This window comes from Salminus brasiliensis, chromosome 21, assembly GCF_030463535.1.
Source record: "Salminus brasiliensis chromosome 21, fSalBra1.hap2, whole genome shotgun sequence".
NCBI lineage: Eukaryota > Metazoa > Chordata > Actinopteri > Characiformes > Bryconidae > Salminus > Salminus brasiliensis.
Window position 1 is genome coordinate 17,174,788 of NC_132898.1, and position 22,878 is coordinate 17,197,665.

Below are 22,878 nucleotides of genomic sequence, written 5' to 3' on the forward strand. Positions count from 1 at the left end.
GTCTATCTGTTTTCTACTGTGTAACAGGTAGGTGATCATTCAGTTTCTATACATGTATTGATTTTCTTTGTTGTCTTACAGGTTTAGAGGATGCCATTACCCCTTCCCTCCCTGATGGTGCATCTGTCCATCAAGGTTCCATCCATCTGCCACTGTGTACGGCTCGCTGTCTGTCTGTTTTCTACTGTCTAACAGGTAGGTGATCATTCAGTTTCTATACATGTATTGATTTTCTTTGTTGTCTTTCAGGTTCCGAGGATGCCATTACCCCTTCCCTCCCTGATGGTACATCTGTCCATCAAGGTTTAATCCATCTACCACTTTGTACGGCTCTCTGTCAATCTGTTTGCTTCTGTCTAACAGGTAGGTGATCATTCAGTTTCTATACATGTATTGATTTTCTTTGTTGTCTTTCAGGTTCCGAGGATGCCATTACCCTTTCCCTCCCTGATGGTGCATCTGTCCATCAAGGTTTAATCCATCTACCACTTTGTACGGCTCGCTGTCAATCTGTTTGCTACTGTCTAACAGGTAGGTGATCATTCAGTTTCTATACATGTATTGATTTTCTTTGTTCTCTTCCAGGTTTAGAGGATGCCATTACCCCTTCCCTCCCTGATGGTGCATCTGTCCATCAAGGTTCCATCCTTCTGCCACTGTGTATGGCTCGCTGTCTATCTGTTTGCTACTGTCTAACAGGTAGGTGATCATTCAGTTTATATACATGTATTGATTTTCTTTGTTGTCTTATAGCTTTAGAGGATGCCATTACCCCTTCCCTCTCTGATGGTGCATCTGTCCGTCAAGGGTCCATCCATCTGTCACTGTGTACGGCTCATTGTCTATCTGTTTTCTACTGTCTAACAGGTAGGTTGATCATTCAGTTTCTGTACATGTATTGATTTTCTTTGTTGTCTTACAGGTTTAGAGGATGCCATTACCCCTTCCCTCCCTGATGGTGCATCTGTCCGTCAAGGGTCCATCCATCTGTCACTGTGTACGGCTCGTTGTCTGTCCATCAAGGTCCCATCCATCTGCCACTGTGTATGGCTCGCTGTCTATCTGTTTGCTACTGTCTAACAGGTAGGTGATCATTCAGTTTCTATACAGGTATTTATTTTATTTGTTCTCTTCCAGATTTAGAGGATGCCATTACCTCTTCCCTCCCTGATGGTGCATCTGTCCATCAAGGTTCCATCCATCTGCCACTGTGTACGGCTCGCTGTCTGTCTGTCTGCCCCTGTCTAACAGGTAGGTGATCATTCAGTTTCTATACATGTATTAATTTTTTTTTCTTGTCTTACAGGTTTAGAGGATGCCATTACCCATTCCCTCCCTGATGGTGCATCTGTCCATCAAGGGTCCATCCATCTGTCACTGTGTACGGCTCGCTGTCTATCTGTTTTCTACTGTCTAACAGGTAGGTGATCATTCAGTTTCTATACATGTATTGATTTTCTTTGTTGTCTTACAGGCTTTCAGGACTCCAGGAACCCCCCCTCCTTCCTAATGGTGGATCCATCAAAGAAGTGTCTGTCCATTGCAACTATTTGTGTGACTCGATATTTATCCTACTGCAAGTGTGTAAGAGTTAGTTCATCATTCAATTTCTATATATGTATTGACTTTTTTTGTCTTACAAGTTTAGGACCTTCTGAGCCCCTCCCTCGCTGACCGTAAATCAAGCCTCCATCAATCTGTCCGTCTGCAGCTGTGTCTGGCTCACTGTGTATTGTTCTGCAACTGTGTAAAAGGTAAGTGATCTTTCAGTTTCAAAACCTGTATTGACTGTCTTTGTTGTCTTTCAGGTTCCGAGGATGCCATTACCCCTTCCCTCCCTGATGGTGCATCTGTCCATCAAGGTTTAATCCATCTGCCACTGTGTACGGCTCGCTGTCAATCTGTTTGCTACTGTCTAACAGGTAGGTGATCATTCAGTTTCTATACATGTATTGATTTTCTTTGTTGCCTTACAGGTTTAGAGGATGCCATTACCCCTTCCCTCCCTGATGGTGCATCTGTCCGTCAAGGGTCCATCCATCTGTCACTGTGTACGGCTCGCTGTCTATCTGTTTGCTGCTGTCTAACAGGTAGGTGATCATTCAGTTTCTAAACATGTATTGACTTTCTTTGTTGTCTTACAGGCTTTCTGGACTCCAGGACTCCCCCATTCCCCATGCCTCACTGTCTATTGTTCTGCAACTGTGTAAAAGGTAAGTGATCTTTCAGTTTCAAAACCTGTATTAATTTTCTTTCTTATCTTTTAGGTTCTGAGGATGCCAAAACCCCTTCCCTCCCTGATGGTGCATCTGTCCATCAAGGGTCCATCCATCTGCAACTGTGTACGGCTCGCTGTCTATCTGTTTGCTACTGACTAACAGGTAGGTGATCATTCAGTTTCTATACAGGTATTTATTTTCTTTGTTGTCTTACAGGTTTAGAGGATACCATTACCCATTCCCTCCCTGATGGTGCATCTGTCCATCAAGGGTCCATCCATCTGTCACTGTGTACGGCTCGCTGTCTATCTGTTTTCTACTGTCTAATAGGTAGGTGATCATTCAGTTTCTATACATGTATTGACTTTCTATGTTGTCTTACAGGCTTTCAGTACTCCAGGACCCCCCCATTCCCCATGCCTCACTGTCTATTGTTCTGCAACTGTCTAAAAGGTAAGTGATCTTTCCGTTTCAAAACCTGTATTAATTTTCTTTGTTATCTTTTAGGTTCTGAGGATGCCAATACCCCTTCCCTCCCTGATGGTGCATCTGTCCATCAAGGGTCCATCCATCTGCCACTCTGTATGGTTTGCTGTCTATCTGTTTTCTACTGTGTAACAGGTAGGTGATCATTCAGTTTCTATACATGTATTGATTTTCTTTGTTGTCTTACAGGTTTAGAGGATGCCATTACCCCTTCGTTCCCTGATGGTGCATCTGTCCATCAAGGTTCCATCCATCTGCCACTGTGTACGGCTCGCTGTCTGTCTGTTTTCTACTGTCTAACAGGTAGGTGATCATTCAGTTTCTATACATGTAATGATTTTCTTTGTTGTCTTGCAGGTTTAGAGGATGCCATTACCCCTTCCCTCCCTGATGGTGCATCTGTCCATCAAGGGTCCATCCATCTTTCACTGTGTACGGCTCGTTGTCTATCTTTTTGCTACTGTCTAACAGGTAGGTGATCATTCAGTTTCTATGCATGTATTGATTTTCTTTGTTGTCTTTCAGGTTCCGAGGATGCCATTACCCCTTCCCCTCTGATGGTACATCTGTCCATCAAGGTTTAATCCATCTACCACTTTGTACGGCTCTCTGTCAATCTGTTTGCTTCTGTCTAACAGGTAGGTGATCATTCAGTTTCTATACATGTATTGATTTTCTTCGTTGTCTTTCAGGTTCCGAGGATGCCATTACCTTTTCCCTCCCTGATGGTGCATCTGTCCATCAAGGTTTAATCCATCTACCACTTTGTACGGCTCGCTGTCAATCTGTTTGCTACTGTCTAACAGGTAGGTGATCATTCAGTTTCTATACATGTATTGATTTTCTTTGTTCTCTTTCAGGTTTAGAGGGTGCCATTACCCCTTCCCTCCCTGATGGTGCATCTGTCCATCAAGGTTCCATCCTTCTGCCACTGTGTATGGCTCGCTGTCTATCTGTTTGCTACTGTCTAACAGGTAGGTGATCATTCAGTTTCTATACATGTATTGATTTTCTTTTTTGTCTTACAGGTTTAGAGGATGCCATTACCCCTTCCCTCCCTGATGGTGCATCTGTCCATCAAGGTTCCATCCATCTGCCACTGTGTATGGCTCGTTGTCTATCTGTTTGCTACTGTCTAACAGGTAGGTGATCATTCAGTTTCTATACATGTATTGATTTTCTTTGTTGTCTTTCAGTTTCCTAGGATGCCATTACCCTTTCCCTCCCTGATGGTGCATCTGTCCATCAAGGTTCCATCCATCTGCCACTGTGTATGGCTAGCTGTCTATCTGTTTGCTACTGTGTAACAGGTAGGTGATCATTCAGTTTCAATACATGTATTGATTTTCTTTGTTGTCTTACAGGTTTAGAGGATACCATTACCCCTTCCCTCCCTCATGGTGCATCTGTCCATCAAGGTTCCATCCATCTGCCACTGTGTATGGCTCGCTGTCTATCTATTTACTACTGTCTAATAGGTAGGTGATCATTCAGTTTCTATACATGTATTGATTTTCTTTGTTGTCTTACAGGTTTAGAGGATGCCATTACCCCTTCCCTCCCTGATGGTGCATCTGTCCATCAAGGTTCCATCCATCTGCCACTGTGTACGGCTCGCTGTCTGTCTGTCTGCACCTGTCTAACAGGTAGGTGATCATTCAGTTTCTATACATGTTTTTTTTTTTGTTGTTGTCTTACAGGTTTAGAGGATGCCATTACCCATTCCCTCCCTGATGGTGCATCTGTCCATCAAGGGTCCATCCATCTGTCACTGTGTACGGCTCGCTGTCTATCTGTTTTCTACTGTCTAACAGGTAGGTGATCATTCAGTTTCTATACATGTATTGACTTTCTATGTTGTCTTACAGGCTTTCAGGACTCCAGGACCCCCCCCCCCTTCCTAATGGTGTATCCATCAAACAAGGGTCTGTCCATTGCAACTATTTGTGTCACTCGATATCTATCCGATTGCAAGTGTGTAAGAGTTAGTTCATCTTTCAGTTTCTACACATGTATTGACTTTTTTATGTCTTACAGGTTTAGGACCTTCTGAGCCCCTCCCTCACCGACCGTAGATCCAGCCTCCATCAATCTGTCCATCTGCAGCTCTGTCTGGCTCACTGTGTATTGTTCTACAACTGTGTAAAAGGTAAGTGATCTTTCAGTTTCAAAACCTGTATTAATTTTCTTTGTTGTCTTTTAGGTTCGCAGGATGCCAATACCCCTTCCCTCCCTGATGGTGCATCTGTCCATCAAGGGTCCATCCATCTGCAACTGTGTACGGCTCGCTGTCTATCTGTTTGCTACTGACTAACAGGTAGGTGATCATTCAGTTTCTATACAGGTATTTATTTTATTTGTTCTCTTCCAGATTTAGAGGATGCCATTACCCCTTCCCTCCCTGATGGTGCATCTGTCCATCAAGGGTCCATCCATCTGTCACTGTGTACGGCTCGCTGTCTATCTGTTTTCTACTGTCTAACAGGTAGGTGATCATTCAGTTTCTATACATGTATTGATTTTCTTTGTTGTCTTACAGGCTTTCAGTACTCCAGGACCCCCCCCATTCCCCATGCCTCACTGTCTATTGCTCTGCAACTGTCTAAAAGGTAAGTGATCCTTCAGTTTCAAAACCTGTATTAATTTTCTTTGTTATCTTTTAGGTTCTGAGGATGCCAATACCCCTTCCCTCCCTGATGGTGCATCTGTCCATCAAGGGTCCATCCATCTGCCACTCTGTATGGCTCGCTGTCTATCTGTTTTCTACTGTGTAACAGGTAGGTGATCATTCAGTTTCTATACATGTATTGATTTTCTTTGTTGTCTTACAGGTTTAGAGGATGCCATTACCCCTTCCCTCCCTGATGGTGCATCTGTCCATCAAGGTTCCATCCATCTGCCACTGTGTACGGCTCGCTGTCTGTCTGTTTTCTACTGTCTAACAGGTAGGTGATCATTCAGTTTCTATACATGTATTGATTTTCTTTGTTGTCTTTCAGGTTCCGAGGATGCCATTACCCCTTCCCTCCCTGATGGTACATCTGTCCATCAAGGTTTAATCCATCTACCACTTTGTACGGCTCTCTGTCAATCTGTTTGCTTCTGTCTAACAGGTAGGTGATCATTCAGTTTCTATACATGTATTGATTTTCTTCGTTGTCTTTCAGGTTCCGAGGATGCCATTACCCTTTCCCTCCCTGATGGTGCATCTGTCCATCAAGGTTTAATCCATCTACCACTTTGTACGGCTCGCTGTCAATCTGTTTGCTACTGTCTAACAGGTAGGTGGTCATTCAGTTTCTATACATGTATTGATTTTCTTTGTTCTCTTCCAGGTTTAGAGGATGCCATTACCCCTTCCCTCCCTGATGGTGCATCTGTCCATCAAGGTTCCATCCTTCTGCCACTGTGTATGGCTCGCTGTCTATCTGTTTGCTACTGTCTAACAGGTAGGTGATCATTCAGTTTATATACATGTATTGATTTTCTTTGTTGTCTTATAGCTTTAGAGGATGCCATTACCCCTTCCCTCTCTGATGGTGCATCTGTCCGTCAAGGGTCCATCCATCTGTCACTGTGTACGGCTCATTGTCTATCTGTTTTCTACTGTCTAACAGGTAGGTTGATCATTCAGTTTCTGTACATGTATTGATTTTCTTTGTTGTCTTACAGGTTTAGAGGATGCCATTACCCCTTCCCTCCCTGATGGTGCATCTGTCCGTCAAGGGTCCATCCATCTGTCACTGTGTACGGCTCGTTGTCTGTCCATCAAGGTCCCATCCATCTGCCACTGTGTATGGCTCGCTGTCTATCTGTTTGCTACTGTCTAACAGGTAGGTGATCATTCAGTTTCTATACAGGTATTTATTTTATTTGTTCTCTTCCAGATTTAGAGGATGCCATTACCCCTTCCCTCCCTGATGGTGCATCTGTCCATCAAGGTTCCATCCATCTGCCACTGTGTACGGCTCGCTGTCTGTCTGTCTGCCCCTGTCTAACAGGTAGGTGATCATTCAGTTTCTATACATGTATTAATTTTTTTTTCTTGTCTTACAGGTTTAGAGGATGCCATTACCCATTCCCTCCCTGATGGTGCATCTGTCCATCAAGGGTCCATCCATCTGTCACTGTGTACGGCTCGCTGTCTATCTGTTTTCTACTGTCTAATAGGTAGGTGATCATTCAGTTTCTATACATGTATTGATTTTCTTTGTTGTCTTACAGGCTTTCAGGACTCCAGGAACCCCCCCTCCTTCCTAATGGTGGATCCATCAAAGAAGTGTCTGTCCATTGCAACTATTTGTGTGACTCGATATTTATCCTACTGCAAGTGTGTAAGAGTTAGTTCATCATTCAATTTCTATATATGTATTGACTTTTTTTGTCTTACAAGTTTAGGACCTTCTGAGCCCCTCCCTCGCTGACCGTAAATCAAGCCTCCATCAATCTGTCCGTCTGCAGCTGTGTCTGGCTCACTGTGTATTGTTCTGCAACTGTGTAAAAGGTAAGTGATCTTTCAGTTTCAAAACCTGTATTAATTTTCTTTCTTATCTTTTAGGTTCTGAGGATGCCAATACCCCTTCCCTCCCTGATGGTGCATCTGTCCATCAAGGGTCCATCCATCTGCAACTGTGTACGGCTCGCTGTCTATCTGTTTGCTACTGACTAACAGGTAGGTGATCATTCAGTTTCTATACAGGTATTTATTTTCTTTGTTGTCTTACAGGTTTAGAGGATACCATTACCCATTCCCTCCCTGATGGTGCATCTGTCCATCAAGGGTCCATCCATCTGTCACTGTGTACGGCTCGCTGTCTATCTGTTTTCTACTGTCTCATAGGTAGGTGATTATTCAGTTTCTATACATGTATTGACTTTCTATGTTGTCTTACAGGCTTTCAGTACTCCAGGACCCCCCCATTCCCCATGCCTCACTGTCTATTGTTCTGCAACTGTCTAAAAGGTAAGTGATCTTTCCGTTTCAAAACCTGTATTAATTTTCTTTGTTATCTTTTAGGTTCTGAGGATGCCAATACCCCTTCCCTCCCTGATGGTGCATCTGTCCATCAAGGGTCCATCCATCTGCCACTCTGTATGGTTTGCTGTCTATCTGTTTTCTACTGTGTAACAGGTAGGTGATCATTCAGTTTCTATACATGTATTGATTTTCTTTGTTGTCTTACAGGTTTAGAGGATGCCATTACCCCTTCGTTCCCTGATGGTGCATCTGTCCATCAAGGTTCCATCCATCTGCCACTGTGTACGGCTCGCTGTCTGTCTGTTTTCTACTGTCTAACAGGTAGGTGATCATTCAGTTTCTATACATGTAATGATTTTCTTTGTTGTCTTGCAGGTTTAGAGGATGCCATTACCCCTTCCCTCCCTGATGGTGCATCTGTCCATCAAGGGTCCATCCATCTGCCACTCTGTATGGTTTGCTGTCTATCTGTTTTCTACTGTGTAACAGGTAGGTGATCATTCAGTTTCTATACATGTATTGATTTTCTTTGTTGTCTTACAGGTTTAGAGGATGCCATTACCCCTTCGTTCCCTGATGGTGCATCTGTCCATCAAGGTTCCATCCATCTGCCACTGTGTACGGCTCGCTGTCTGTCTGTTTTCTACTGTCTAACAGGTAGGTGATCATTCAGTTTCTATACATGTAATGATTTTCTTTGTTGTCTTGCAGGTTTAGAGGATGCCATTACCCCTTCCCTCCCTGATGGTGCATCTGTCCATCAAGGGTCCATCCATCTTTCACTGTGTACGGCTCGTTGTCTATCTTTTTGCTACTGTCTAACAGGTAGGTGATCATTCAGTTTCTATGCATGTATTGATTTTCTTTGTTGTCTTTCAGGTTCCGAGGATGCCATTACCCCTTCCCCTCTGATGGTACATCTGTCCATCAAGGTTTAATCCATCTACCACTTTGTACGGCTCTCTGTCAATCTGTTTGCTTCTGTCTAACAGGTAGGTGATCATTCAGTTTCTATACATGTATTGATTTTCTTCGTTGTCTTTCAGGTTCCGAGGATGCCATTACCTTTTCCCTCCCTGATGGTGCATCTGTCCATCAAGGTTTAATCCATCTACCACTTTGTACGGCTCGCTGTCAATCTGTTTGCTACTGTCTAACAGGTAGGTGATCATTCAGTTTCTATACATGTATTGATTTTCTTTGTTCTCTTTCAGGTTTAGAGGATGCCATTACCCCTTCCCTCCCTGATGGTGCATCTGTCCATCAAGGTTCCATCCTTCTGCCACTGTGTATGGCTCGCTGTCTATCTGTTTGCTTCTGTCTAACAGGTAGGTGATCATTCAGTTTCTATACATGTATTGATTTTCTTTTTTGTCTTACAGGTTTAGAGGATGCCATTACCCCTTCCCTCCCTGATGGTGCATCTGTCCATCAAGGTTCCATCCATCTGCCACTGTGTATGGCTCGTTGTCTATCTGTTTGCTACTGTCTAACAGGTAGGTGATCATTCAGTTTCTATACATGTATTGATTTTCTTTGTTGTCTTTCAGTTTCCTAGGATGCCATTACCCTTTCCCTCCCTGATGGTGCATCTGTCCATCAAGGTTCCATCCATCTGCCACTGTGTATGGCTAGCTGTCTATCTGTTTGCTACTGTGTAACAGGTAGGTGATCATTCAGTTTCAATACATGTATTGATTTTCTTTGTTGTCTTACAGGTTTAGAGGATACCATTACCCCTTCCCTCCCTCATGGTGCATCTGTCCATCAAGGTTCCATCCATCTGCCACTGTGTATGGCTCGCTGTCTATCTATTTACTACTGTCTAATAGGTAGGTGATCATTCAGTTTCTATAAATGTATTGATTTTCTTTGTTGTCTTACAGGTTTAGAGGATGCCATTACCCCTTCCCTCCCTGATGGTGCATCTGTCCATCAAGGTTCCATCCATCTGCCACTGTGTACGGCTCGCTGTCTGTCTGTCTGCACCTGTCTAACAGGTAGGTGATCATTCAGTTTCTATACATGTTTTTTTTTTTGTTGTTGTCTTACAGGTTTAGAGGATGCCATTACCCATTCCCTCCCTGATGGTGCATCTGTCCATCAAGGGTCCATCCATCTGTCACTGTGTACGGCTCGCTGTCTATCTGTTTTCTACTGTCTAACAGGTAGGTGATCATTCAGTTTCTATACATGTATTGACTTTCTATGTTGTCTTACAGGCTTTCAGGACTCCAGGACCCCCCCCCCCCCCCTTCCTAATGGTGTATCCATCAAACAAGGGTCTGTCCATTGCAACTATTTGTGTCACTCGATATCTATCCGATTGCAAGTGTGTAAGAGTTAGTTCATCTTTCAGTTTCTCCACATGTATTGACTTTTTTATGTCTTACAGGTTTAGGACCTTCTGAGCCCCTCCCTCACCGACCGTAGATCCAGCCTCCATCAATCTGTCCATCTGCAGCTCTGTCTGGCTCACTGTGTATTGTTCTACAACTGTGTAAAAGGTAAGTGATCTTTCAGTTTCAAAACCTGTATTAATTTTCTTTGTTGTCTTTTAGGTTCGCAGGATGCCAATACCCCTTCCCTCCCTGATGGTGCATCTGTCCATCAAGGGTCCATCCATCTGCAACTGTGTACGGCTCGCTGTCTATCTGTTTGCTACTGACTAACAGGTAGGTGATCATTCAGTTTCTATACAGGTATTTATTTTATTTGTTCTCTTCCAGATTTAGAGGATGCCATTACCCCTTCCCTCCCTGAAGGTGCATCTGTCCATCAAGGGTCCATCCATCTGTCACTGTGTACGGCTCGCTGTCTATCTGTTTTCTACTGTCTAACAGGTAGGTGATCATTCAGTTTCTATACATGTATTGATTTTCTTTGTTGTCTTACAGGCTTTCAGTACTCCAGGACCCCCCCATTCCCCATGCCTCACTGTCTATTGTTCTGCAACTGTCTAAAAGGTAAGTGATCTTTCAGTTTCAAAACCTGTATTAATTTTCTTTGTTATCTTTTAGGTTCTGAGGATGCCAATACCCCTTCCCTCCCTGATGGTGCATCTGTCCATCAAGGGTCCATCCATCTGCCACTCTGTATGGCTCGCTGTCTATCTGTTTTCTACTGTGTAACAGGTAGGTGATCATTCAGTTTCTATACATGTATTGATTTTCTTTGTTGTCTTACAGGTTTAGAGGATGCCATTACCCCTTCCCTCCCTGATGGTGCATCTGTCCATCAAGGTTCCATCCATCTGCCACTGTGTACGGCTCGCTGTCTGTCTGTTTTCTACTGTCTAACAGGTAGGTGATCATTCAGTTTCTATACATGTAATGATTTTCTTTGTTGTCTTACAGGTTTAGAGGATGCCATTACCCCTTCCCTCCCTGATGGTGCATCTGTCCATCAAGGGTCCATCCATCTACCACTTTGTACGGCTCTCTGTCAATCTGTTTGCTTCTGTCTAACAGGTAGGTGATCATTCAGTTTCTATACATGTATTGATTTTCTTCGTTGTCTTTCAGGTTCCGAGGATGCCATTACCCTTTCCCTGCCTGATGGTGCATCTGTCCATCAAGGTTTAATCCATCTACCACTTTGTACGGCTCGCTGTCAATCTGTTTGCTACTGACTAACAGGTAGGTGATCATTCAGTTTCTATACAGGTATTTATTTTATTTGTTCTCTTCCAGATTTAGAGGATGCCATTACCCCTTCCCTCCCTGATGGTGCATCTGTCCGTCAAGGGTCCATCCATCTGTCACTGTTTACGGCTCATTGTCTATCTGTTTTCTACTGTCTAACAGGTAGGTTAATCATTCAGTTTCAATACATGTATTGATTTTCTTTGTTGTCTTACAGGTTTAGAGGATGCCATTACCCCTTCCCTCCCTGATGGTGCATCTGTCCGTCAAGGGTCCATCCGTCTGTCACTGTGTACGGCTCGTTGTCTGTCCATCAAGGTCCCATCCATCTGCCACTGTGTACGGCTCGCTGTCTGTCTGTCTGCACCTGTCTAACAGGTAGGTGATCATTCAGTTTCTATACATGTATTTATTTTCTTTGTTGTCTTTCAGGTTCCGAGGATGCCATTACCCTTTCCCTGCCTGATGGTGCATCTGTCCATCAAGGTTTAATCCATCTACCACTTTGTACGGCTCGCTGTCAATTTGTTTGCTACTGTGTAACAGGTAGGTGATCATTCAGTTTCTTTACATGTATTGATTTTCTTTGTTCTCTTCCAGGTTTAGAGGATGCCATTACCCCTTCCCTCCCTGATGGTGCATCTGTCCATCAAGGTTCCATCCATCTGCCACTGTGTATGGCTCGCTGTCTATCTGTTTGCTACTATGTAACAGGTAGGTGATAATTCAGTTTCAATACATGTATCGATTTTCTTTGTTGTCTTACAGGTTTAGAGGATGCCATTACCCATTCCTTCCCTGATGGTGCATCTGTCCATCAAGGTTCCATCCATCTGCCACTGTGTACGGCTCGCTGTCTGTCTGTCTGCCCCTGTCTAACGGGTAGGTGATCATTCAGTTTCTATACATGTATTTATTTTTTTTTCTTGTCTTACAGGTTTAGAGGATGCCATTACCCCTTCCCTCCCTGATGGTGCATCTGTCCATCAAGGGTCCATCCATCTGTCACTGTGTACGGCTCACTGTCTATCTGTTTTCTACTATCTAACAGGTAGGTGATCTTTCAGTTTCAAAACCTGTATTGATTTTCTTTGTTGTCTTTCAGGTTCCGAGGATGCCATTACCCTTTCCCTCCCTGATGGTGCATCTGTCCATCAAGGTTTAATCCATCTACCACTTTGTACGGCTCGCTGTCAATCTGTTTTCTACTGTCTAACAGGTAGGTGATTGTTCGGTTTCTATACATGTATTGATTTTCTTTGTTGTCTTACAGGTTTAGAGGATGCCATTACCCCTTCCCTCCCTGATGGTGCATCTGTCCATCAAGGGTCCATCAATGTGTCACTGTGTACGGCTCGTTTTTTATCTGTTTGCTACTGTCTAACAGGTAGGTGATCGTTCAGTTTCTATACATGTATTGACTTTCTTTGTTGTCTTACAGGCTTTCAGGACTCCAGGACGCCCCTCTCCTTCCTAATGGTGGATCTATCAAACAAGGGTCTGTCCATTGCAACTATTTGTTTTGCTCCATATTTTTCTGACTGCAAGTGTGTAAGAGTTAGTTCATCATTCAATTTCTATACATGTATTGACTTTTTTTTTCTACAGCTTTAGGATCTTCAGAGCCCCTCCCTCGCTGACCGTAGATCCAGCCTCCATCAATCTGTCCGTCTGCAGCTGTATCTGGCTTACTGTCTATTGTTCTGCAACTGTGTAAAAGGTAAGTGATATTTCAGTTTCAAAACCTGTATTGATTGTCTTTATCTTTTAGGTTCTGTGGATGCCAATAACCCTTTCCTTTCTGATTGTGCATCTGTCCATCAAGGTTCCATCCATCTGCCACTGTGTACGGCTGGCTGTCTTTCTGTCTGCACCTGTCTAACAGGTAGGTGATCATTCAGTTTCTATACATGTATTGATTTTCTTTGTCGTCTTGCAGGTTTAGAGGATGCCATTACCCCTTCCCTCCCTGATGGTGCATCTGTCCGTCAAGGGTCCATCCATCTGTCACTGTGTACGGCTCGTTGTCTATCTGTTTTCTACTGTCTAACAGGTAGGTGATCATTCAGTTTCTGTACATGTATTGATTTTCTTTGTTGTCTTACAGGTTTAGAGGATGCCATTACCCCTTCCCTCCCTGATGGTGCATCTGTCAGTCAAGGTTCCATCCATCTGTCACTGTGTACGGCTCGTTGTCTATCTGTTTTCTACTGTCTAACAGGTAGGTGATCATACAGTTTCTATACTTGTATTGATTTTCTTTCTTGTCTTATAGGTTTAGAAGATGCCATTACCCCTTCCCTCCCTGATGGTGCATCTGTCCATCAAGGTTTCATCCATCTGCCACTGTGTACGGCTCGCTGTCTATCTGTTTGCTACTGTCTAACAGGTAGGTGATCATTCAGTTTCTATACATGTATTGACGTTTTTTGTTTTTTTTTTGTCTCACAGGTTTAGGACCTTCAGAGCCCCTCCCTCCCTGACCGTAGATTCAGCCACCATCAATCTGTCCATCTGCAGCTGTGTCTGGCTCACTGTCTTTTGTTCTGCAACTGTGTAAAAGGTAAGTGATATTTCAGTTTCAAAACCTGTATCGATTGTCTTTGTTATCTATTAGTTTCTGAGGATGCCAATACCCCTTCCCTTCCTGAAGGTGCATTTGTCCATCAAGGTCCCATCCATCTGCCACTGTGTATGGCTCGCTGTCTATCTCTTTGCTACTGTCTAACAGGTAGGTGATCATTCAGTTTCTATACATGTATTGATTTTCTTTGTTGTCTTACAGGTTTAGAGGATGCCATTACCCATTCCTTCCCTGATGGTGCATCTGTCCATCAAGGGTCCATCCATCTGTCACTGTGTACGGCTCACTGTCTATCTGTTTTCTACTGTCTAACAGGTAGGTGATCATTCAGTTTCTATACATGTATTGATTTTCTTTTTTGTCTTACAGGCTTTCAGGACTCCAGGACCCCCATTCCCCATGCCTCACTGTCTTTTGTTCTGCAACTGTGTAAAAGATAAGTGATCTTTCAGTTTCAAAACCTGTATTAATTTTCTTTGTTATCTTTTAGGTTCTGAGGATGCCAATACCCCTTCCCTCCCTGATGGTGCATCTGTCCATCAAGGTCCCATCCATCTGCCACTGTGTATGGCTCGCTGTCTATCTGTTTGCTACTGTCTAACAGGTAGGTGATCATTCAGTTTCTATACATGTATTTAATTATTTTTTGTTGTCTTACAGGTTTAGGACCTTCAGAGCCCCTCCCTCCCTGACCGTAGATTCAGCCACCATCAATCTGTCCATCTGCAGCTGTGTCTGGCTCACTGTCTATTGTTCTGCAACTGTGTAAAAGGTAAGTGATATTTCAGTTTCAAAACCTGTATCGATTGTCTTTGTTATCTATTAGTTTCTGAGGATGCCAATACCCCTTCTCTTCCTGATGGTGCATCTGTCCATCAAGGTCCCATCCATCTGCCACTGTGTATGGCTCGCTGTCTATCTGTTTGCTACTGTCTAACAGGTAGGTGATCATTCAGTTTCTATACATGTATTGATTTTCTTTGTTGTCTTACAGGTTTAGAGCATGCCATTACCCCTTCCCTCCCTGATGGTGCATCTGTCCATCAAGGTTTCATCCATCTGCCACTGTGTACGGCTCGCTGTCTATCTGTTTGCTACTGTCTAACAGGTAGGTGATCATTCAGTTTCTATACATGTATTGGCTTTCTTTGTTGTCTTACAGACTTTCAGGACTCCAGGACCCCCCCCCCTCCTTCCTAATGGTGGATCCATCAAACAAGTGTATGTCCGTTGCAACTATTTGTGTGACTCGATCTTTCTGACTGCAAGTGAGTTAGAGTTAGTTTATCATTCAGTTTCTATACATGTATTGACGTTTTTTGTTTTTTTTTTGTCTCACAGGTTTAGGACCTTCAGAGCCCCTCCCTCCCTGACCGTAGATTCAGCCACCATCAATCTGTCCATCTGCAGCTGTGTCTGGCTCACTGTCTTTTGTTCTGCAACTGTGTAAAAGGTAAGTGATATTTCAGTTTCAAAACCTGTATCGATTGTCTTTGTTATCTATTAGTTTCTGAGGATGCCAATACCCCTTCCCTTCCTGAAGGTGCATTTGTCCATCAAGGTCCCATCCATCTGCCACTGTGTATGGCTCGCTGTCTATCTCTTTGCTCCTGTCTAACAGGTAGGTGATCATTCAGTTTCTATACATGTATTGATTTTCTTTGTTGTCTTACAGGTTTAGAGGATGCCATTACCCATTCCTTCCCTGATGGTGAATCTGTCCATCAAGGGTCCATCCATCTGTCACTGTGTACGGCTCACTGTCTATCTGTTTTCTACTGTCTAACAGGTAGGTGATCATTTAGTTTCTATACATGTATTGATTTTCTTTTTTGTCTTACAGGCTTTCAGGACTCCAGGAGCCCCATTCCCCATGCCTCACTGTCTATTGTTCTGCAACTGTGTAAAAGATAAGTGATCTTTCAGTTTCAAAACCTGTATTAATTTTCTTTGTTATCTTTTAGGTTCTGAGGATGCCAATACCCCTTCCCTCCCTGATGGTGCATCTGTCCATCAAGGTCCCATCCATCTGCCACTGTGTATGGCTCGCTGTCTATCTGTTTGCTACTGTCTAACAGGTAGGTGATCATTCAGTTTCTATACATGTATTTAATTATTTTTTGTTGTCTTACAGGTTTAGGACCTTCAGAGCCCCTCCCTCCCTGACCGTAGATTCAGCCACCATCAATCTGTCCATCTGCAGCGGTGTCTGGCTCACTGTCTATTGTTCTGCAACTGTGTAAAAGGTAAGTGATATTTCAGTTTCAAAACCTGTATCGATTGTCTTTGTTATCTATTAGTTTCTGAGGATGCCAATACCCCTTCTCTTCCTGATGGTGCATCTGTCCATCAAGGTCCCATCCATCTGCCACTGTGTATGGCTCGCTGTCTATCTGTTTGCTACTGTCTAACAGGTAGGTGATCATTCAGTTTCTATACATGTATTGATTTTCTTTGTTGTCTTACAGGTTTAGAGCATGCCATTACCCCTTCCCTCCATGATGGTGCATCTATCCATCAAGGTTCCATCCATCTGCCACTGTGTATGGCTCGCTGTCTGTTTGCTACTGTCTAACAGGTAGGTGATCATTCAGTTTCTATACATGTATTGATTTTCTTTGTTGTCTTACAGGTTTAGAGGATGCCATTACCCATTCCTTCCCTGATGGTGCATCTGTCCATCAAGGTTCCATCTATCTGCCACTGTGTACGGCTCGCTGTCTGTCTGTCTGCCCTTGTCTAACAGGTAGGTGATTATTCAGTTTCTATACATGTATTTATTTTTTTTTCTTGTCTTACAGGTTTAGAGGATGCCATTACCCATTCCCTCCCTGATGGTGCATCTGTCCATCAAGGGTCCATCCATCTGTCACTGTGTACGGCTCACTGTCTATCTGTTTTCTAATATCTAACAGGTAGGTGATCATTCAGTTTCTATACATGTATTGATTTTCTTTGTTGTCTTACAGGCTTTCAGGACTCCAGGACCCCCCCATTCCCCATGTCTCACTGTCTATTGTTCTGCAACTGTGTAAAAGATAAGTGATCTTTCAGTTTCAAAACCTGTATTAATTTTCTTTGTTATCTTTTAGGTTCTGAGGATGCCATTACCCTTTCCCTCCCTGATGGTGCATCTTTCCATCAAGGTTTAATCCATCTGCCACTGTGTATGGCTCGCTGTCTATCTGTTTGCTAATGTGTAACAGGTAGGTGATCATTCAGTTTCAATACATGTATTGATTTTCTTTGTTGTCTTACAGGTTTAGAGGATGCCATTACCCCTTCCCTCCCTGATGGTGCATCTGTCCATCAAGGGTCCATCCATCTGCAACTGTGTACAGCTCGCTGTCTATCTGTTTGCTACTGACTAACAGGTAGGTGATCATTCAGTTTCAATACATGTATTGATTTTCTTTGTTGTCTTACAGGTTTAGAGGATGCCATTACCCCTTCCCTCCCTCATGGTGCATCTGTCCATCAAGGTTCCATCCATCTGCCACTGTGTATGGCTCGCTGTCTATCTGTTTGCTACTGTGTAACAGGTAGGTGATCATTCAGTTTCAATACATGTATTGATTTTCTTTGTTGTCTTACAGGTTTAGAGGATGCCATTACCCCTTCCCTCCCTGATGGTGCATCTGTCCATCAAGGGTCCATCCATCTGCAACTGTGTACAGCTCGCTGTCTATCTGTTTGCTACTGACTAACAGGTAGGTGATCATTCAGTTTCTATACATGTATTGATTTTCTTTGTTGTCTTACAGGCTTTCAGGACTCCAGGACCCCCCCTCCTTCCTAATGGTGTATCCATCAAACAAGGGTCTGTCCATTGCAACTATTTGTGTAACTCGATATCTATCCGATTGCAAGTGTGTAAGAGTTAGTTCATCATTCAGTTTCTAAACATGTATTGACTTTTTTTTTGTCTTATAGGTTTAGGACCTTCTGAGCCCCTCCCTCGCCGACCGTAGATTCAGCCTCCATCAATCTGTCCATCTGCAGCTCTTTCTGGCTCACTGTGTATTGTTCTGCAACTGTGTAAAAGGTAAGTGATCTTTCAGTTTCAAAACCTGTATTGACTGTCTTTGTTGTCTTTCATGTTCCAAGGTTGCCATTACCCCTACCCTCCCTGATGGTGCATCTGTCCGTCAAGGGTCCATCCATCTGTCACTGTGTACGGCTCGTTGTCTATCTGTTTGCTGCTGTCTAACAGGTAGGTGATCATTCAGTTTCTATACATGTATTGACTTGCTTTGTTGTCTTACAGGCTTTCAGTACTCCAGGACCCCCCCCCCCATTCCCTCCCTGATGGTGCATCTGTCAATCAAGGGTCCATCCATCTGTCACTGTGTACGGCTCGCTGTCTATCTGTTTTCTACTGTCTAACAGGTAGGTGATCATTCAGTTTCTATACATGTATTGATTTTCTTTGTTGTCTTATAGGTTTAGAGGATGCCATTACCCCTTCCCTCCCTGATGGTGCATCTGTCCGTCAAGGGTCCATCCATCTGTCACTGTGTACGGCTCGTTGTCTATCTGTTTTCTACTGTCTAACAGGTAGGTGATCATTCAGTTTCTATACATGTATTGATTTTCTTTCTTGTCTTATAGGTTTAGAGGATGCCATTACCCCTTCCCTCCCTGATGGTGCATCTGTCCATCAAGGTTCCATCCATCTGCCACTGTGTACGGCTCGCTGTCTGTCTGTCTGCACCTGTCTAACAGGTAGGTGATCATTCAGTTTCTATACATGTATTTATTTTTTTTTGTTGTCTTACAGGTTTAGAGGATGCCATTACCCATTCAATCCCTGATGGTGCATCTGTCCATCAAGGGTCCATCCATCTGTCACTGTGTACGGCTCGCTGTCTATCTGTTTTCTACTGTCTAACAGGTAGGTGATCATTCAGTTTCTATACATGTATTGATTTTCTTTGTTGTCTTACAGGTTTAGAGGATGCCATTACCCATTCCTTCCCTGATGGTGAATCTGTCCATCAAGGGTCCATCCATCTGTCACTGTGTACGGCTCACTGTCTATCTGTTTTCTACTGTCTAACAGGTAGGTGATCATTTAGTTTCTATACATGTATTGATTTTCTTTTTTGTCTTACAGGCTTTCAGGACTCCAGGAGCCCCATTCCCCATGCCTCACTGTCTATTGTTCTGCAACTGTGTAAAAGATAAGTGATCTTTCAGTTTCAAAACCTGTATTAATTTTCTTTGTTATCTTTTAGGTTCTGAGGATGCCAATACCCCTTCCCTCCCTGATGGTGCATCTGTCCATCAAGGTCCCATCCATCTGCCACTGTGTATGGCTCGCTGTCTATCTGTTTGCTACTGTCTAACAGGTAGGTGATCATTCAGTTTCTATACATGTATTTAATTATTTTTTGTTGTCTTACAGGTTTAGGACCTTCAGAGCCCCTCCCTCCCTGACCGTAGATTCAGCCACCATCAATCTGTCCATCTGCAGCGGTGTCTGGCTCACTGTCTATTGTTCTGCAACTGTGTAAAAGGTAAGTGATATTTCAGTTTCAAAACCTGTATCGATTGTCTTTGTTATCTATTAGTTTCTGAGGATGCCAATACCCCTTCTCTTCCTGATGGTGCATCTGTCCATCAAGGTCCCATCCATCTGCCACTGTGTATGGCTCGCTGTCTATCTGTTTGCTACTGTCTAACAGGTAGGTGATCATTCAGTTTCTATACATGTATTGATTTTCTTTGTTGTCTTACAGGTTTAGAGCATGCCATTACCCCTTCCCTCCATGATGGTGCATCTATCCATCAAGGTTCCATCCATCTGCCACTGTGTATGGCTCGCTGTCTGTTTGCTACTGTCTAACAGGTAGGTGATCATTCAGTTTCTATACATGTATTGATTTTCTTTGTTGTCTTACAGGTTTAGAGGATGCCATTACCCATTCCTTCCCTGATGGTGCATCTGTCCATCAAGGTTCCATCTATCTGCCACTGTGTACGGCTCGCTGTCTGTCTGTCTGCCCTTGTCTAACAGGTAGGTGATTATTCAGTTTCTATACATGTATTTATTTTTTTTTCTTGTCTTACAGGTTTAGAGGATGCCATTACCCATTCCCTCCCTGATGGTGCATCTGTCCATCAAGGGTCCATCCATCTGTCACTGTGTACGGCTCACTGTCTATCTGTTTTCTAATATCTAACAGGTAGGTGATCATTCAGTTTCTATACATGTATTGATTTTCTTTGTTGTCTTACAGGCTTTCAGGACTCCAGGACCCCCCCATTCCCCATGTCTCACTGTCTATTGTTCTGCAACTGTGTAAAAGATAAGTGATCTTTCAGTTTCAAAACCTGTATTAATTTTCTTTGTTATCTTTTAGGTTCTGAGGATGCCATTACCCTTTCCCTCCCTGATGGTGCATCTTTCCATCAAGGTTTAATCCATCTGCCACTGTGTATGGCTCGCTGTCTATCTGTTTGCTAATGTGTAACAGGTAGGTGATCATTCAGTTTCAATACATGTATTGATTTTCTTTGTTGTCTTACAGGTTTAGAGGATGCCATTACCCCTTCCCTCCCTGATGGTGCATCTGTCCATCAAGGGTCCATCCATCTGCAACTGTGTACAGCTCGCTGTCTATCTGTTTGCTACTGACTAACAGGTAGGTGATCATTCAGTTTCAATACATGTATTGATTTTCTTTGTTGTCTTACAGGTTTAGAGGATGCCATTACCCCTTCCCTCCCTCATGGTGCATCTGTCCATCAAGGTTCCATCCATCTGCCACTGTGTATGGCTCGCTGTCTATCTGTTTGCTACTGTGTAACAGGTAGGTGATCATTCAGTTTCAATACATGTATTGATTTTCTTTGTTGTCTTACAGGTTTAGAGGATGCCATTACCCCTTCCCTCCCTGATGGTGCATCTGTCCATCAAGGGTCCATCCATCTGCAACTGTGTACAGCTCGCTGTCTATCTGTTTGCTACTGACTAACAGGTAGGTGATCATTCAGTTTCTATACATGTATTGATTTTCTTTGTTGTCTTACAGGCTTTCAGGACTCCAGGACCCCCCCTCCTTCCTAATGGTGTATCCATCAAACAAGGGTCTGTCCATTGCAACTATTTGTGTAACTCGATATCTATCCGATTGCAAGTGTGTAAGAGTTAGTTCATCATTCAGTTTCTAAACATGTATTGACTTTTTTTTTGTCTTATAGGTTTAGGACCTTCTGAGCCCCTCCCTCGCCGACCGTAGATTCAGCCTCCATCAATCTGTCCATCTGCAGCTCTTTCTGGCTCACTGTGTATTGTTCTGCAACTGTGTAAAAGGTAAGTGATCTTTCAGTTTCAAAACCTGTATTGACTGTCTTTGTTGTCTTTCATGTTCCAAGGTTGCCATTACCCCTACCCTCCCTGATGGTGCATCTGTCCGTCAAGGGTCCATCCATCTGTCACTGTGTACGGCTCGTTGTCTATCTGTTTGCTGCTGTCTAACAGGTAGGTGATCATTCAGTTTCTATACATGTATTGACTTGCTTTGTTGTCTTACAGGCTTTCAGTACTCCAGGACCCCCCCCCCCATTCCCTCCCTGATGGTGCATCTGTCAATCAAGGGTCCATCCATCTGTCACTGTGTACGGCTCGCTGTCTATCTGTTTTCTACTGTCTAACAGGTAGGTGATCATTCAGTTTCTATACATGTATTGATTTTCTTTGTTGTCTTATAGGTTTAGAGGATGCCATTACCCCTTCCCTCCCTGATGGTGCATCTGTCCGTCAAGGGTCCATCCATCTGTCACTGTGTACGGCTCGTTGTCTATCTGTTTTCTACTGTCTAACAGGTAGGTGATCATTCAGTTTCTATACATGTATTGATTTTCTTTCTTGTCTTATAGGTTTAGAGGATGCCATTACCCCTTCCCTCCCTGATGGTGCATCTGTCCATCAAGGTTCCATCCATCTGCCACTGTGTACGGCTCGCTGTCTGTCTGTCTGCACCTGTCTAACAGGTAGGTGATCATTCAGTTTCTATACATGTATTTATTTTTTTTTGTTGTCTTACAGGTTTAGAGGATGCCATTACCCATTCAATCCCTGATGGTGCATCTGTCCATCAAGGGTCCATCCATCTGTCACTGTGTACGGCTCGCTGTCTATCTGTTTTCTACTGTCTAACAGGTAGGTGATCATTCAGTTTCTATACATGTATTGATTTTCTTTCTTGTCTTATAGGTTTAGAGGATGCCATTACCCCTTCCCTCCCTGATGGTGCATCTGTCCATCAAGGTTCCATCCATCTGCAACTCTGTATGGCTCGCTGTCTATCTGTTTTCTACTGTCTAACAGGTAGGTGATCATTCAGTTTCTATACATGTATTGATTTTCTTTGTTGTCTTACAGGTTTAGAGGATGCCATTACCCCTTCCCTCCCTGATGGTGCATCTGTCCATCAAGGTTCCATCCATCTGCCACTGTGTACGGCTCGCTGTCTGTCTGTCTGCACCTGTCTAACAGGTAGGTGATCATTCAGTTTCTATACATGTATTTATTTTTTTTTGTTGTCTTACAGGTTTAGAGGATGCCATTACCCATTCAATCCCTGATGGTGCATCTGTCCATGAAGGGTCCATCCATCTGTCACTGTGTACGGGTCGCTGTCTATCTGTTTGCTACTGTCTAACAGGTAGGTGATCATTCAGTTTCAATACATGTATTGATTTTCTTTGTTGTCTTACAGGTTTAGAGGATGCCATTACCCCTTCCCTCCCTCATGGTGCATCTGTCCATCAAGGTTCCATCCATCTGCCACTGTGTATGGCTCGCTGTCTATCTGTTTGCTACTGTCTAACAGGTAGGTGATCATTCAGTTTCTATACATGTATTGATTTTCTTTGTTGTCTTTCAGGTTCCGAGGATGCCATTACCCTTTCCCTCCCTGATGGTGCATCTTTCCATCAAGGTTTAATCCATCTGCCACT